This window comes from Oreochromis aureus, linkage group 5, assembly GCF_013358895.1.
Source record: "Oreochromis aureus strain Israel breed Guangdong linkage group 5, ZZ_aureus, whole genome shotgun sequence".
Lineage (NCBI taxonomy): Eukaryota > Metazoa > Chordata > Actinopteri > Cichliformes > Cichlidae > Oreochromis > Oreochromis aureus.
This window is the reverse complement of record NC_052946.1, coordinates 5,354,551-5,373,532: the sequence shown is the minus strand read 5'-3', so window position 1 is coordinate 5,373,532 and position 18,982 is coordinate 5,354,551. Positions and strand designations below refer to the sequence as shown.

Sequence of the window (18,982 nt, the reverse complement as noted above, 5' to 3'; positions counted from 1 at the left end):
TCTCATCCATCCTAGACACTCTGCACGGGGAATTTACAAGGCAATTTCAAGACATACTATATACTACAATTTCATGATACTGTGTTACCTTTCAGAGGAAGTTCATTTCTGCCACTTGTATCTGAGGTCCAGCAACTCTGAGCTGCCAGTCTGGAATCAGAGGTGCTGATTCTCACTCCAGCCATTTCAAACTCAGCTGCAGTCTACCCCAGTGAAGGCTGGAGGTCAACATTTGATGAAGCTAACAGAACCACATCATCTGCAAATATCCTGAGACCACCAAAACGGACACCAGCTGTCCATAAAAGTTAAAACATCATCTGTCAAAAAGGGAAGCCCTGGATACTGAATGACTCTAACTTACTGCCTGCAATACAAACCAAGCTCTTGCTACAGTTTTACAGTGACAATATAGCCTTCATGAACAGGCCTGATACCCCATATCCTGTAAATACCCCTCATAGGATAACTCTACCCCACAGGACATGAATGCTCTCTCCAAGTATACAAAACACATGTGAACATGTTCGGGCAGGATCCCACGTAGCCTTGGTTGTCCTCGAGAATAAAGAGCTCGCCCCAGTGTTCAATGACAGGACATAATTAAATAAATGATTTACATAATCTTTTAAAGCAAAAATGAAATAAATAAATAATGTGAGAATAAATGTGTAAGTAAAGTGAGTAGAGTCCCTGAGGAAAAGTAATGCTGGATTTCTTCCTTGCAAGTTTGATTAAGAAGGGATTAACTCGCATAGCGGCACAGTTGGATCCAGTTTAGTCATCTCAAGTATTCTAATTTGTTGTATCAAATGTTATTAGCGGTTGGATCCATGCCTTGGCTTCAGGTTAGCTTTTGCAATCTCAGTATTTGCATATTCATTTTTCTGAGGTCTATGAGCAGAACGACCAGCGGAGAGACTTCAGATGTTTCTCCTTCATGACAACCTGTTTGCCACAAATTATGCTTATTGTCATTCAGACTTGGATGGAAGGTTGATAAGACAATAATGACTCGTAAGACACAATTTTTCATTAAAATGCATTTCAGTATGTTTCATTTAACGAATGAAGGTTTCACTACCTTTATATTCAGAACAGAGTCCCTGCACAGTGACAGCAGAGGGAGAGTAGCAAGGCAACCTAATTAAAAGTTTCAAGTTGGAGGCATGCTGATTGTAAATGACTTCAGATGATGCTGGTAGGCTTACTGTTGATCTGAAGCTGTTCAAGCAGTTAATCGAAAAAAAAAAACAAACGATATGGCAAACCAAATTGGTTACAGATTGCAATTAATGCACTCTGTGAGCTGGGCTGGATGAGAACTATGCAGCCTTGTTAGCAAATTCCCCCCACTGGGGTCAGATTATAGGAACGCAGCCGCTTTTATTTGTTTTTCATCCGTTTTCATAAGCTATTATTAACAGCAAACCAAGCGATAAGCAATCACAGGCAAAAGACGTTAAAAAAACACAAAAACAAAAAAACAAAAGCAGCACCTCTTGAGAAAAGCCTAACTGTTGCTATGGCAACATATCCCTGCACAATAAAATGTGGGAGATTTTATTTTGAAGGATGGCCCTCTTTATTTTCACCCTTTGTCCTTTATCGTCTCTGTCTGTGAGGTGATCAAAGGCGTGACAGGTAGATAAAGCTTGCCAGTAAATGGACAGAGAGGGGCAGAGAGGGGGAGGGTGCACCTTTTCAAGGTAAGGGGGCATGTGTTTAAAAGGAGATGTAAAGCCTTAAAGGATAAACTGCTGAGAGAGTGTGTTTAATCACAGCTGGATAATTTAGCAGCAGTCACAACTCAAGTTGCCTTTGTGTGACCTCAAAACACCTGAGTTTGGGAGCAATAACCATCTGTGGTCTGTGAGACAGAGTGCATTTAAGGTGATGTACTCTGTGATGTAGTCAAAATTAGCCTTGCAGTGCATCGTGGGCTTATTCTGGAAAGCTTCCTCCCACGTCTATCACAGACTTCCTCCCCCTTTCCTTGCTGGAAACCGTGTGTAGGCAGGAGAAGTGGGTTACACGCAGGAAAGAGAAAGCTCCTGAGGGCTGACACAGGAAAAAACAACAGCAGCGCCTGGCTTCACAACGACAAGGAAGGAAAGTTAAACATGAGAGATGCTGACTCACTTCAGTCCAGACTACAGCTGCTGCTCATCTGAGGATACCTGTAAGAGGCGGATATTTAAATTTACAGTTACACATGAGCAAAGTGATGCAGGGAAAGGTGTGTGACTTGTAGTCAGTTATCCCCATTCTGCAAAAGTCTGTCATGGGAAGCAAGGTATTTTGTGTCATTGGCTTGTACATTATATGACAAGATGACTCAAGCAAGCAATTAATATTTTTTACTATGTAAGAAGATGGAACAGGTGGATGGTTCTTTTTAATAAATACAACTTAAGATGAAAAGGGTGGAGTGGCCACTCTGGGTCAGGAAGAAGTAGAGGAGTTTAAGTATCTTGGAGTCTTGTTCACGAGTGACAGGAGATTGACAGACGGATTGGCGCTGTGGCTGCAGTGATGTGGACGCTGTACTGGTCCGTTGTGGTGAAGAGACAGCTGAGTGTAAAAGCGAAGCGCTCAATTTACATCCTTACCCACACCTATGGTCACAAGCTGTGTGTAGTGACCAAAAGAACGAGATCGTGGATACAAGCGGTGGAAATGGGCTTCCTCCGAAGGGTGGCTGGCTTTTCCCTTAGATAGGGTGAGGAGTTCAGCCATCTGGGAGAGACTCAGAGTATAGCTGCTGCTCCTTCACATCAACAGGAGCCAGTTGAGGGTTCAGGCATCTGACAAGGATTTCTCCTGGCCATAGCCAGCCCAATCCACTAAGTACTGAACCACCCAGCCCCGGCGACAAGAGTCCAGAATTCCACGGACAGTTTAAGTGGGAACCCCAATTGATGATTCTGGATGGGTGGGGGCTGGAGACCGTAGTGCCAGCGGGGAGGTAATGTGTTGTTTAAGCTGTGACAGGGTGGACCTTCATAAAAAATGTAACCGATAAATGACTGGACTGATTCTGGCTGCGATCTTGTATGGGCCAATAAACATTGGATTGAGCTTCTTGGATTCGGTATGTCTATTCAGGTGTCCCAGACCTGGTCTGGAGAGCCAGACCTGGTCTGAAATGAATGGTCCAGGAGATGTTGACAGCGATGTTGTTTGGTATATTGAGCATTGAAGTATATAATTCAATTCAATTCAATTTCAATACAATTTTATTTATATAGCGCCAAATCACAACAAAAGTCGCCTCAAGGCGCTTTATATTGTACAGTAGATTGCACAATAATAAATACAGAGAAAAACCCAACAATCATATGACCCCTATGAGCAAGCACTTTGGCGACAGTGGGAAGGAAAACTCCCTTTAACAGGAAGAAACCTCCGCAGAACCAGGCTCAGGAGGGGCGGCCATCTGCTGCGACCGGTTGGGGTGAAAGAAGGAAAACAGGATGAAAGACATGCTGTGGAAGAGAGACAGAGATTAATAACAGATATGATTCGATGCAGAGAGGTCTATTAGCACATAGTGAGTGAGAAAGGTGACTGGAAGGAAAAACTCAATGCATCATGGGAATCCCGGCAGCCTACGTCTATTGCAGCATAACTAAGGGAGGATTCAGGGTCACCTGGTCCAGCCCTAACTATATGCTTTTAGCAAAAGTAAAGTTTTAAGCCTAATCTTGAAAGTAGAGATAGTGTCTGTCTCCCGAATCCAAACTGGAAGTTGGTTCCACAGAAGAGGGGCCTGAAAACTGAAGGCTCTGCCTCCCATTCTACTTTTAAATACTCTAGGAACAACAAGTAGGCCTGCAGTGCAAGAGCGAAGTGCTCTAATAGGGTGATATGGTACTACAAGGTCATTAAGATAAGATGGGGCCTGTTTATTTAAGACCTTGTATGTGAGGAGCAGGATTTTGAATTCAATTCTGGATTTAACAGGAAGCCAATGAAGGGAAGCCAAAACAGGAGAAATATGCTCTCTCTTTCTAGTCCCTGTCAGCACTCTTGCTGCAGCATTTTGGATTAGCTGAAGGCTTTTCAGCGAGTTTTTAGGACATTCTGATAATAAAGAATTACAGTAGTCCAGCCTGGAAGTAATAAATGCATGAACTAGTTTTTCAGCATCACTCTGAGACAGGATATTTCTAATTTTAGAGATGTTGCGCAAATGGAAGAAAGCAGTCTTACATATTTGTTTAATATGTGCGTTGAAGGACATGTCCTGGTCAAAAATGACTCCAAGGTTCCTCACAGCGTTACTGGAGGCTAAGGTAATGCCATCCAGAGTAAGAATCTGCTTAGATACCATATTTCTAAGATTTTCAGGGCCGAGTACAATAACCTCAGTTTTATCTGAATTAAGAAGCAGAAAGTTAGCGGCCATCCAGGTCTTTATGTCTTTAAGACATTCCTGCAGTTTAACTAATTGGTCTGTGATACCTGGCTTCATGGACAGATAGAGCTGCGTGTCATCTGCATAGCAGTGAAAATTTATGCTATGTCTTCTAATGATGCTGCCTAGGGAAGCATGTATAATGTAAATAGAATTGGTCCTAGCACTGAACCCTGTGGAACACCATAATTGACCTTAGTGTCTGAAGAGGACTCTCCATTTACATGTACAAATTGGAGTCTATTAGATAGATATGATACAAACCACTGCAGTGCAGTACCTGTAATACCTACAGCATGTTCTAATCGCTCTAATAGGATATTATGGTCAACAGTATCGAATGCAGCACTGAGGTCTAGCAGGACAAGCACAGAGATGAGTCCACTGTCAGAGGCCATAAGAAGATCATTTGTAACCTTCACTAAAGCTGTTTCTGTGCTGTGCTGAGCTCTGAAACCTGACTGAAACGCTTCAAATAAGCCATTCCTCTGCAGATGATCAGTTAGCTGTTTGACAACTACTCTTTCAAGGATTTTTGATATGAAAGGAAGGTTGGAGATTGGCCTATAATTAGCTAAGACAGCTGGGTCTAGAGATGGCTTTTTAAGTAAAGGTTTAACTACAGCCACCTTGAAGGCCTGTGGTACATAGCCGATTATTAGAGATAGGTTGATCATATTTAAGATTGAAGCATTAATTAATGGCAGGACTTCTTTGAGCAGTTTTGTAGGAATGGGGTCTAAAAGACACGTTGATGGTTTGGAGGAATTAATTATTGAAGTTAACTCAGAAAGATCAATTGGAGAAAAGAGTCTAACTTAACATTGATGGTACTAAAAGTAGCTGTAGATAATATTACATCTGTGGGATGATTATTGGTAATTTTTCTCTAATGATAAAAATTTTATTTGTGAAGAAGTTCATGAAGTCATTACTAGTTAACGTTAAAGGGATTGTTGGCTCAGTAGAGCTCTGACTTTTTGTCAGCCTGGCTACAGTGCTGAAGAGAAACCTGGGGTTGTTCTTATTTTCTTCAATCAGTGACGAATAGTAAGATGTTCTGGCTTTTTATGGAGGGCTTTCTTATAAAGCAGCAAACTATTTCTCCAGGCTAAATGATGATCCTCTAAATTTGTGACACGCCATTTCCTCTCCAGCTTACAAGTTATCTGCTTTAGGCTACGTGTTTGAGAATTATACCACGGAGTCAGGGACTTTGGATTTGAGGCCTTAGTTTTCACAGGAGCTACAGTATCCAGAGTCGTACGTAGTGAGGAGGTAAAATTATTAACAAGATAATCGACCTCTGTTGGAGTAGCGTTCAGATAGCTGCTCTGCTCTATGTTGGTACAGGGCATTGAAGATGATAACAGTGGGTGGATTATATTCTTAAACTTAGTTACAGCACTTTCAGAAAGACATCTACTTTGATAAAGTCTACTCTCCACTGCTGTGTAATCAATTATTGTAAATGTAAATGTTATCAGGAAATGATCAGACAGCAGAGGGTTTTCAGGAAACACTGTTAAATGTTCAGTTTCTATGCCATACGTTAAAACAGGATCTAGAGTGTGATTAAAGTGGTGGGTGGGTTCTTTTACATTTTGAGAGAAGCCAATTGAGTCTAATAACAGATTAAATGCGATGTTGAGGCTGTCATTTTTAGCATCTACATGGATGTTAAAATCCATCCATCCATCCATCCATCCTCATCCGCTTTATCCGAAGTCGGGTCGCGGGGGCAGCAGCCTAAGCAGAGAAGCCCAGACCTCCCTCTCCCCAGCCACCTCCTCCAGCTCATCCGGGGGAACACCAAGGCGTTCCCAGGCCAGCCGAGAGATATAATCTCTCCAGCGCGTCCTGGGTCTGCCCTGGGCCTCCTCCCGGTGGGACATGCCCGAACACCTCACCCAGGAGGGCGCCCAGGGGCATCCTTGTCAGATGCCCGAACCACCTCAACTGGCTCCTTTCGATGTGGAGGAGCAGCGGCTCTACTCTGAGCCCCTCCCGGATGGCCGAACTTCTCACCCTATCTCTAAGGGAGAGGCCAGCCACCCTTCGGAGGAAGCTCATTTCTGCCGCTTGTATCCGCGATCTCGTTCTTTCGGTCACTACCCACAGCTCGTGGCCATAGGTGAGGGTCGGGACGAGATCGACCGGTAAATTGAGAGCTTCGCTTACACTCAGCTCCCTCTTCACCACGACGGACCGGTGCAGCGTCCGCATCACTGCAGCCGCAGCGCCAATCCGCCTGTCGATCTCCGGCTCCCTTCTCCCATCACTCGCGAACAAGACCCCGAGATACTTGAACTCCTCCACTTGGGGCAGGAACTCATCCCCGACCCGGAGTGGGCACTCCACCCTTTTCCGGCTGAGAACCATGGCCTCAGATTTGGAGGTGCTGATCCTCATTCCTGCTGCTTCACACTCGGCTGCGAACGTTCCAGTGCGAGCTGGAGGCCCCCACCCGATGAAGCCATCAGAACCACATCATCCGCAAAAAGCAGAGACGAGATTCTGAGGCCACCAAGTGGAAGCCCTCCGCCACTTGGCTGCGCCTAGAAATCCTGTCCATAAAAATTATGAACAGAATCGGTGATAAGGGCAGCCCTGGCGGAGCCCATCACCCACCGGAAACAAGTCCGACTTATTGCCGGCAATGCGAACCAAACTCTTACAACGGTTGTATAGGGATCGAATGGCCCGTAGCAGTGGGCCAGACACCCCATACTCCCGCAACACCTCCCACAGGACACCCCGAGGGACACGGTCGAATGCCTTCTCCAAGTCCACAAAACACATGTAGACTGGTTGGGCAAACTCCCATGCACCCTCAAGTATCCTCGAGAGGATAAAGAGCTGGTCCAGTGTTCCGCGACCAGGACGAAAACCGCATTGTTCCTCCTGTATCCGAGGTTCGACTAACGGACGAACTCTCCTTTCCAGCACCCTGGCATAGACTTTCCCAGGGAGGCTGAGGAGTGTGATCCCCTGTAGTTGGAACACACCCTCCGGTCTCCCCTCTTAAAGATGGGGACCACCACCCCGGTCTGCCAGTCCAGGGTACTGCCCTGATCTCCACGCAACATTGCAGAGGCGTGTCAACCAGGACAGCCCTACAACGTCCAGAGCCTTCAGGAACTCGGGCGGACCTCATCAACACCAGGGGCTCTGCCACCGAGGAGTTGTTTAACTGCCTCAGTGACCTCGACCCCAGAAATTGGCGGGTCATTCCCTCATCCCCAGACTCTGCTTCCTCCTCGGAAGGCGTGTCAGTGGGATTAAGGAGGTCCTCAAGTATTCCTTCCACCGCCTGACAATTTTCTCAGTCGACGCCAGCAGCGCACCGCCAGCACTATACACAGTGCAGGTAGAGCACCGCTTTCCCCTCCTGAGACGCCTGACGGTTTGCCAGAATCTCTTCGAGGCAGTCCGAAAGTCTTTTCCATGGCCTCCGAACTCCTCCCACACCCGAGTTTTTGCTTCAGCCACTGCCCGAGCCGCATTCCGCTTGGCCTGTCGATACCTGTCAGCTGCCTCTGGAGTCCCACAGGCTAACCAAGCCCGATAGGACTCCTTCTTCAGCCTGGTGGCTCCCTTCACCTCTGGTGTCCACCATTTGGTTCGGGGATTACCACCACGGCAGGCACCAACCACCTTGCGGCCGCAGCTCAATGCAGCAGCCCGGCAATGGAGACGCTGAACATGGTCCATTCGGACTCAATGTCCCCGTCTCCCTCGGAATGTTGTTGAAGCTCTGCCGGAGGTGTGCGTTGAAGATCTCGCGGACTGGGGCCTCTGCTAGACGTTCCCAGCACACCCTCACTACGCGTTTAGGTGCACCGGGTCTGTCCAGCGTCCTCCCCGCCACCTGATCCAACTCACCACCAGGTGGTGATCAGTTGACAGCTCAGCCCCTCTCTTTACCCGAGTGTCCAGAACATATGGTCGCAAGTCTGGTGATACGATTACAAAATCGATCATCGACCTGCGGCCTAGAGCATCCTGGTGCCACGTGCACTTATGGACACTCTTATGTTCGAACAAGGTGTTCGTTATGGCCAAACTGTGATTTGCACAGAAGTCCAATAACAAAACACCACTCGGGTTCAGATCAGGGAGGCCGTTCCTCCCAATCACGCCCCTCCAGGTCTCGCTGTCGTTACCCACGTGAGCATTGAAGTCTCCCAGTAGGACATCAGAGTCTCCAGGTGGGGCACCTTCCAGCACCCCCAGGGACTCTAAGAAGGCTGGGTACTCTGAACTGCTACTCGGCGCATAAGCGCAGATGACAGTCAGGACCCGTTCCCCGACCCTGAGGCGCAGGGAACAAACCCTCTCATCCACTGGGAAAAACCCCAACGCACCGGCAGCAAGCCGGGGATATAGAATACCCACCCCAGCCCGCCGCCTCACAGGGGCAACTCCAGACTGAGACAGAGTCCAGCCCCTCTCCAGGAGACTAGTTCCAGAGCCCAAGCCATGCGTGAGGTGAGCCCGACTATATCTAGCCGGTACTTCTCAACCTCACGCACTAACTCAGGCTCCTTCCCCACCAGAGAGGTGACATTCCATGTCCCTATTGCCAGTCTTGGCAGCCGGGATCGGTCCGCCAGGGCCTCCGCTCCTGGCCGCCGCCCGACACACATTGCACCCGACCCTATGGCGCCTCCTGCGGGTGGTGGGCCTGCGGGAGGATGGGCCCATGTCTCCTCTTCGGGCTGTGCCCGGCCGGGCCCCATGGACTAAGGCCCGGCCACCAGACGCTCGCCCTCGGGCACCCTCCCCGGGCCTGGCTCCAGGGCGGGGCCCCGGTAACCCTATCCCGGGCAGGGTAAACTGTTCCCTCGATGTTCTTTTCATACGGGTCTTCTGAATCGCTCTTTGTCTGGTCCCTCACCCAGGACCAATTTGCCATGGGAGACCCTACCAGGGAGCAGAAGCCCCCAGACAACATAGCCCCTGGGATCCCTGTGACACACAAACCCCTCCACCACGATAAGGTAGCGATTCACGGAGAGGGGATGTTAAAATCACCCACAATAATTATTTTATCTGAGCTGAGCACTAAATCAGATAAAAAGTCTGAGAAATCAGAGAGAAACTCTGTGTAAGGCCCAGGTGGACGATAGATGATAACAAGTAAGACTGGTTTCTGAGTTTTACAGCTGGGGTGGACAAGGCTAAGCATCAGGCTTTCAAATGAATTAAAAGTCTGTCTTGGTCTTTCGTTAATTAATAGGCTGGTGTGAAAAATTGCTGCCACACCGCCCCCTCGGCCTGTGCTTCGAGATTTCTGGTAGTTAGAATGACTCGGGGGTGTTGATTCATTTAAACTAACATACTCATCCTGCTGCAACCAGGTTTCTGTAAGGCAGAGTAAATCGATTTGTTGATCAATTATTAAGTCATGTACTAACAGAGACTTGGAGGAGAGAGACCTAATATTTAATAATCCACATTTCACTGTTTTACTCTTTGGTTCAGATGTGGATACTGTATTGTTCTTTCTTTGTGATTTTTTATGTTTAAGTTGTTTATTGCTGGTTTTTGGTTTGTTTTTTGTCTTTTTGGGAGCTGACACAGTCTCAATGGAGATGGGTTTTTGGGGGGGTAGCAGGAGGAGAGAAGCTGCAGAGAGGCGTGTAAGACTGCAACTCTGCTTCCTGGTCCCAACTCTGGATAGTCATATTTTGGGGGGTTTAATAAATTTGTCCATATTTCTAGAAATGAGAGCTGCTCCATCCAAAGTGGGATGGATGCCGTCTCTCCTAACAAGACCAGGTTTCCTCCAGAAGGTTTGCCAATTATCTATGAAGCCCACATCGTTTCTGGGACACCACTCAGACAGCCAGCAATTTAAGGAGAACATGCGGCTAAACAGGTCACTCCTGGTCTGATTGGGGAGGGGACCAGAGAAAACTACAGAGTTTTGGCAAAGTTACACACCGATTCAATATTGATTTTAGTGACCTCCGATTGGCGTAACCGGGTGTCATTACTGCCGACGTGAATTATGATCTTACTGTGTTTACGTTTACCCTTAGCCAGCAGTTTTAAATTTCCTTCAATGTCGCCTGCTCTGGCCCCTGGAAGACACTTGACTATGGTTGCCGGTGTCTCTAGCTTCACATGTCTGAGAACAGAATCACCAATTACCAGAGTTTGACCCCCGGCGGGTGTGTCGCCGAGTGGGGAAAAACGGTTAGACACATGAACAGGTTGGTGGTGTACCTGGGGCTTCAGTTTAAGACTATGCTTCCTCCTCACCGTCACCCAGCCGCCCTCTTTCCCCAGCTGCTTGGGGTCTGCCGGGGAACAGCTAGCGGGGCCTCACGCTATCTTCGGCTGCACCAGCTACAGGGGCCTGGCTAGCTACGGGTGAATGAAGGGTGCGAAGCGAGTCTCCAATTCAGTAATCCTGGCCTCCAGAGCTGCAAATATGCTACATTTGTTACAGGTATCATTACTGCTAAAGGAGGCCGAGGAGTAACTAAACATCTGACACAATGAGCAGGAAAGTGCAGGAGGGACAGGTGAAGTAGCCATGGTGCTAACGAGTCGGCTACGAGCTAAGCTAAGCTAGCGAAACAGTAAAGAGACAGTGAGTGAATACTTTGGCTATAAATTAGGTAGTGAGTACACAGAAAGGGTGATTCAGATGAAGCACGTTAAGATTATACTATGAAAAAGGGATGTATCAAAAGATTTAAATTAAATTGCTAAGCAGAAAAGCTACTCAGAAACACCACTGTGTTTGAGCAGGAACAGGAAGTGATACTCTACCACAAAGCGAGCGAACACCAAGTGACAGCGCCACAGGGCCAAAGAGACAATTAGGTGGAGATGAAGCATCACAAAAGCGTCCCAATTGTTGGTTGGCCCATTCTGCCTGTCCGTTATTCTGAGGGTGGTTGCCAAATGTGAGACTGGAAGAGGCCTTTCAGAACCTGGCAGTAAATTGGGGCCCCGTATCGGAGATGATGTCCTTGGGGAACCCATGTAGCCAGACGACGTGTTCTAGAAAGAGTTTGATCGTCCATTTCGTAGAAGGGAGGGCGAATAACGCGACCAGATGTACCGCCTTGGAGAATCAATCCACAAGGGCAAGGATAGTGTTGAGATGGTTAACAGACAGAAGACCAGTGACAAAATTACCAACATGGGACCAAGGATGTCTGGGAACAGGGAGGGGCTGAAGGTCACCAGCAGAATGGCAGGTGGAGGATCTGACCCGGGCGCAGATGTCACAAGCAGAAACAAACTCACGGACGGCCCAACCCATAGAGATCCACCAGAAGGCATATCAAAGAAGTTGGAGGGTCGTGTTGGGTTCCAGATGGCCCAAAGGGGGGAGGAGTGTGCCTAGACCATGCCCTCCTGATGACACTTGGAGAGAATGTAAAGCCAACCTGCAGAGGTGTGTGGAGGTGCTGGTTCGGTGGACAGGGCAGCACAAATGGATTCCACCAGGGGCCAGCGAAAGGGTGCTGAAAACCAATGGGGGCGCGTAGGATTAGTTCCTGGTCCAGTGTGTGTCACGGTTTGCGGGGCAAGCCGTGTTGTGTTAGTGAAGGAGGACCCAAAATGCAGACAAAGGCTGATGGTATGAGTGAGCATTTATTTGCAGTGGAGGACAACAAACCTGCTGGGAGACTTCAATGCTCACGTGGGTAACGACAGCGAGACCTGGAAGGGCGTGATCGGGAGGAACGGCCTCCCTGATCTGAACCCGAGTGGTGTTTTGTTATTGGACTTCTGTGCAAATCACAGTTTGGCCATAACGAACACCTTGTTCGAACATAAGAGTGTCCATAAGTGCACGTGGCACCAGGATGCTCTAGGCCGCAGGTCGATGATCGATTTTGTAATCGTATCACCAGACCTGCGACCATATGTTCTGGACACTCGGGTAAAGAGAGGGGCTGAGCTGTCAACTGATCACCACCTGGTGGTGAGTTGGATCAGGTGGCGGGGGAGGATGCTGGACAGACCCGGTGCACCTAAACGTGTAGTGAGGGTGTGCTGGGAACGTCTAGCAGAGGCCCCAGTCCGCGAGATCTTCAACGCACACCTCCGGCAGAGCTTCAACAGCATTCCGAGGGAGACTGGGGACATTGAGTTCGAATGGACCACGTTCAGCGTCTCCATCGCCGAAGCTGCTGCATTGAGCTGCGGTCGCAAGGTGGTTGGTGCCTGCCGTGGTGGTAATCCCCGAACCCAATGGTGGACACCAGAGGTGAAGGGAGCCACCAGGCTGAAGAAGGACTCCTATCGGGCTTGGTTAGCCTGTGGGACTCCGGAGGCAGCCGACAGGTATCGACAGGCCAAGCGGAATGCGGCTCGGGCAGTGGCTGAAGCAAAAACTCGGGTGTGGGAGGGGTTCGGAGAAGCCATGGAAAAAGACTTTCGGACTGCCTTGAAGAGATTCTGGCAAACCGTCAGGCGTCTCAGGAGGGGATAGCGGTGCTCTACCTGCACTGTGTATAGTGCTGGCGGAGCGCTGCGGACGTCGACTGAGAAAATTGTCAGGCGGTGGAAGGAATACTGAGGACCTCCTTAATCCCACTGACACGTCTTCCGAGGAGGAAGCAGAGTCTGGGGATGAGGGAATGACCCGCCAATTTCCGGGCGAGGTCACTGAGGCAGTTAAACAACTGCTTGGTGGCAGAGCCCTGGTGTTGATGAGGTCCGCCCCAAGTTCCTGAAGGCTCTGGACGTTGTGGGGCTGTCTTGGTTGACACGCCTCTGCAATGTTGCGTGGAGATCAGGGCAGTACCCTGGACTGGCAGACCGGGTGGTGGTCCCCATCTTTAAGAAGGGAGACCGGAGGGTGTGTTCCAACTACAGGGGGGTCACACTCCTCAGCCTCCCTGGGAAAGTCTATGCCAGGGTGCTGGAAAGGAGAGTTCGTCCGCTAGTCGAACCTCGGATACAGGAGGAACAATGCGGTTTTCGTCCTGGTCGCGGAACACTGGACCAGCTCTTTAGCCTCTCAAGGATACTTGAGGGTGCATGGGAGTTTGCCCAACCAGTCTACATGTGTTTTGTGGACTTGGAGAAGGCATTCGACCGTGTCCCTCGGGGTGTCCTGTGGGAGGTGTTGGGGGAGTATGGGGTGTCTGGCCCATTGCTACGGGCCATTCGATCCCTATACAACCGTTGCAAGAGCTTGGTTCGCATTGCCGGCAATAAGTCGGACTCGTTTCCGGTGGGTGATGGGCTCCGCCAGGGCTGCCCTTTGTCACCGGTTCTGTTCATAATTTTATGGACAGGATTTCTAGGCGCAGCCAAGTGGCGGAGGGCTTTCACTTGGTGGCCTCAGAATCTCATCTCTGCTTTTTGCGGATGATGTGGTTCTGTTGGCTTCATCGGTGAAGGCCTCCAGCTCGCACTGGAACGGTTCGCAGCCAAGTGTGAAGCAGCGGAATGAGGATCAGCACCTCCAAATCTGAGGCCATGGTTCTCAGCCGAAAAGGGTGGAGTGCCCACTCCAGGTCGGGGATGAGTTCCTGCCCCAAGTGGAGGAGTTCAAGTATCTCAGGGTCTTGTTCGCGAGTGATGGGAGAAGGGAGCCGGAGATCGACAGACGGATTGGTGCTGCGGCTGCAATGATGCGGACGCTGCACCGGTCCGTCGTGGTGAAGAGGGAGCTAAGTGTAAAAGCGAAGCTCTCAATTTACCGGTCGATCTACGTCCGTACCCTCAACTATGGCCACGAGCTGTGGGTAGTGACCGAAAGAACGAGATCACGGATACAAGCGGCAGAAATGAGCTTCCTCCGAAGGGTGGCTGGCCTCTCCCTTAGAGATAGGGTGAGAAGTTCAGCCATCCGGGAGGGGCTCAGAGTAGAGCCGCTGCTCCTCCACATCGAAAGGAGCCAGTTGAGGTGGTTCGGGCATCTGACAAGGATGCCTCCTGGGCGCCTCCTGGGTGAGGTGTTCGGGCATGTCCCACGGGAGGAGCTCGGGGCAGACCCAGGACACGCTGGAGAGATTACATCTCGGCTGGCCTGGGAGCGCCTTGGTGTTCCCCGGATAAGCTGGAGGAGGTGGCTGGGAGAGGGAGGTCTGGGCTTCCCTGCTTAGGCTACTGCCCCCGCGACCCGGCCTCGGATAAAGCGGATGAAGATGGATGGATGGATGGATGGACAACAAACAAATGCGAGAGTGGCAAGGACAGAATAAACATAGACCTAAACTGGGAAAACTAGTAACAAACAAAACCCGAAACCAAAACTGACAGAATGACACGCAGAGAAAAACATAAGGGGGCTACACAAGGGATGATGAGTGGAGATGACACGGAAAATGAAGAGCAGAGAGATGCGGAGATTCAGGGAGGAGCTCGATGGGCATGTTGTAGGAGCGATGTGGGGGTAGATTAGAGGGTCCCTTTTTACATCCGACCTCAGAGAGATTGTGGTAGAAAAATCAATGGACTCCGAAGGCGGGGGTTCTGTGGAATCTATTCTGCTGTAGACACTGAGTACCCCAGCCCAGGATCTGACTCCTTCTGGTGGTCCCTGATGGACATGCGAATCGGCTGGGTCTGGAACTGGATAGGGTAGGGCTGGAGAAGGTGGCCGTCTACTGAAGTGACCAGAATGAAATGGTCAACCAGGTGTGAAGCGGCTGAGCTGTACCTCTCTGGAACTGGAAGAGTTCCAGAGAGGTACAAGGTCGTGACATAACTCGTTGGTCTATCTTCAAAGCGAGATCTACAGTCTCATCAAGAGTCTTGGAAGCCTCATGTCCTGCCATCTTATCTCAGATGTAATCGGTCAAACTCTCCATAAATATTGAAAGGAGAGCAGCATTGCCCCAGTTTAACGTAGTGGCCAGAATATGGAACTCTGAGAGAAAGTGACACATGGATTGCTTACCCTGACGTAAATGAAGTAGTTGCGACTCCACCTCCACTTCACTACAAGGGGGATCGAAGGTCTTCTTTAACTCCTCCACAAACGGGGCATAATCATTGCAGGCTGGGGACTTGGCATTGTGAAGGGCCGCTGCCCATTCCTGGGCACAGGCAGACAAGAGGGAAGTTAACATTGCGACCTTAGTGCGGGAGGTGGCATATTTAAAAGGCTGACATTCGCACAGAATATCCAGAGTGGCAAATCACACTTCGGGCCGGCCGTTGCCTCCATACTACTTATCTGGAAGTCCGATCCAGGGTTCCTTGTTCACCGCTGTGGACTGATCCTGCAACGTAGTGACAGAAGGAGAAAGCTGGAAGATCACCGCAGTGAGGGATTCCATCTTAGTGCTCTGCCGATCTTTCACATCGCAAAGATACGACACTTTAGCCTTTAATTGTTCGATTGTGACACCTGTCATAATCAGGAGGACGCGCACGGATTATTCTTAATAAAGCGGCGCGCCCGTGTAGCATACTGGCTATACCCAACCGCCGCAAAGGCTAACTCCTGGTGTGCTGATCGTGGCTTTGGAAACGGTAGAACCAGAATGAAAGAATGAACAAAGCTGGATAACACTTATGGCACCTGAGGCGCGTGCTGGCTGACAGTGGCAAGGGTTCTAGGGCTCCTGACATGAGGGAACCAATGTCGGAGCGGAGAACAGGTGGGTCAGTCTCCCTTTTAAACGCAAGCCTGTGGTCACCTGACCACTACCTGACAGTGTTTCAGTTTTTGACAGTTTCTCTGAGCATTCAGTGGTCTGACCTTAGGGTGAATTTGTTGGGACATCGGCTCCAGGGTAGACTGGCAACTATTTGGAATGTTGTTTTCCTCAGATAATAATCCTTTTCACTATACAATCATGGACTTCAGATAGTTTGGTAATGGCCCTGTAACCCTTCCTAGATTAATGAGCAGCAGCAATTGCTTCTCATTGTTAGTCTATAGCATTCAGGCCTATGTGAGCACAGTGCCAAGAAGTAAAGACATCAGCAAACTATTAAAAATTGTGCTTTTATATAGGCTCTCAGAGGTCATCATTAATTAATCAAGTTAAGTTGATTATCAACACCTTGTTATAGTGCATATGGAAGGTATTTACAACTTGTTCCACATTTTGTTATGCTAAGCCTTGTTGCAAAATGGATTAAAATATTTTTTCAACTCAAAACTCTATTCACAATAGCATATGATGAGCATATTATCAGCAAAGTGTGCTTTTTAGGTATTTATCATAACGTGTTTGGAAGCACTTGGAAGTATCAGTGAAAACAGCAAAACCTTAAAAAGCATTAATAGATTAAAAAAAGAAAGTTAAATGAAGGTTCCTATTTGAATACTGACCACAACATTAAACGGAGGGATTCCCATAATTGACAAAACTATACATTATGTAGTCCAGCTGGCAGGGCAGTGGCATACCGCCTATATCCATTAGAGTCCATCTGAGGTGAACCAAACTCTTCCACCTACTGCTGGGTCCATCTCAGTGGAAAGGATAATTGAAAGGCAAATGACAAAAGTACACTGAAACAAAAACAATTGAGTGCCAGACACATTAAAGTGACTCCAGGTCACAAATTCTGCTTCCCATCAACGGACTTTCTCTAGTGCAGTGGTTCCCAAACTTTTTTTGCCAGGCCCCCCTTTTTTACAAGAAAAATGTTCGCGCCCCCCCCACCCACCGCACAAACACATCCTCCAAACACACACACCCATATTTTGTTTACAAACTCCATTGCAGTTTATTTCACACCTCAAACATTTAGTAAACAATTAAGCAAATACAAGTAAACGGCAATAAATTACAGGTAGTAATAAAATAAACTACTAACTCTTTTATGCTACGTCCACACCTACACGGGTATTTTTGAAAACTCAGCTGTTTCTATGCATTTGGGCTTTTCGTCAACACGTAAACGGCGTTGCGATTCACCGAAAACGGAGATTATTTAAAACTCCTTTTTTGCGTTTACGTGTGGACGAGGATTACAGAGTTCGTCACGCAACGTCAAAGGTATGTGCCTCTTTTCACGTCACGCTGTGCGCCACGTTATTGTTTACATGAGATGAATTGCAGAATGGCAGATAGAGACAAAATACTGTTACTGTTAATCTGACTATCTTCAGGTTTTACATGCTTACATATACATACGCAGTTACTGTCCCTCCATTTAGAAAGGCAGAGGCATCACGGTGTAATTATTTTACATATAGTTTTTTTTTTTCCTGTGTAATAATATTCAACATTGCTGTCAATACATTTTTCAAAAAATGTCTCTCTGTGCAAAATGGGTTTAAACACATAAACAGCTGTGGGATACTGTTTGTCCGTGATTTGAACAGGGGGAACAAATTACGGCAGGATCAGCCTGATATTATTTGTATCCCGCTGTAACTTTACTGCACAAAGAGCTAACATGTCCAAAATGTCAGGAGTAGTTAGTTATTACAAGAAGTGTTTGTGAACTAAAAATCAAGAATGTGGGATCCTGTTTGTCCGTGATTTGGAGAGCCCAGCGCTGCTCCTGACGCAGGGAAACTAATTTTGCAGGGGAGACCTACCTTGGCACTTGTGCAGGTGAAGCCAAAGGAAGATATGCTTCACCATATTTTCTAGTCTTTGGCTTGGAAGGAAGTTGGTTTGAAACATATTTGGCGATGCTTCATCTCCTGCTTTTGCGTTTGTGTGGGAGCCCGTTAAAAACCTGTCCACAGTGTCCAAGCGCTCTTTTTTTTTTTTTTTTTTTTTTTCATACCGCGCCCCCCCTGCAATGGCTCTGCGCCCCCCCTAGGGGGCGGGCCCCACACTTTGGGAACCTCTGCTCTAGTGCATGGGTGTCAAACTCCACTCCTCAAGAGTCGGTGTCCTGAAACTTTTACGTGAGTTCCTGCTGCAACACAGCTGAATAAAATTATTAGGTCATTAGCAAGATTCAGCCATTTGATTCATGTTACAGCAGCTCATGAGTGAATGAACATGGTGCAATAAAAGTAATTGCACCATTTTTCAAACACTTACATTTATTTAAATGTACTTGAGCAGGGTTAGGGGTTGCCACCTCAGCATGCAGTCAAGTTCTGTAGAGACTTGGTATTGACCTACTTTTATTCAGGTGTCTTGCAGCAGGGACACATGGAAAAGTTTCAGGACACTGGCCCTCGAGGACTTGAGTTTGACACCCCTGCTCTAAACTATGTTTATTATTATGGCTTCAGACCTTAATGCAAGGTTTGCTATGTGTATGCACTTTGTCTTACAAGAGTTTCATGTGTGATGCAGGTGATGCATGGCTATTTAAATTCTTCCTTTTAAGGCCGTGGCCCCATCTCCTCTCCTGCTGCAACTTTACTCCTCCCCGTGAAGGTGCTTGCACCGTCTCTACATGATAGCACCACTGTTTTTTTCTTCCTGATTTAATTATCTTAATTTGATTTTTGCACTTATATCACATGCAATACATTTGCCAATTCATCCATGGACTTCTTTGCACAAGTGATCCATTTTTCCTCACATCATAATTAACGTTTAATAAATCTTTGTAAATCTTTATTCATTTGGCAGTGTGACTTTATTCTTTGTTGCAGCCTAAGTATAACACAGTGCACACAAACCGAGGCGCAGAAGGACGAAT

At 48.0% G+C, this 18,982-nt stretch overlaps 1 protein-coding gene across 1 annotated transcript in view; it reads left to right on the top strand.

Annotated features, from left to right (window-relative positions):
• Positions 1–18,982, top strand: part of klhdc8a (kelch domain containing 8A) — a 67,886-nt gene that overhangs the window by 21,901 nt on the left and 27,003 nt on the right. The gene's annotated exons all lie outside the window — the stretch shown is intronic.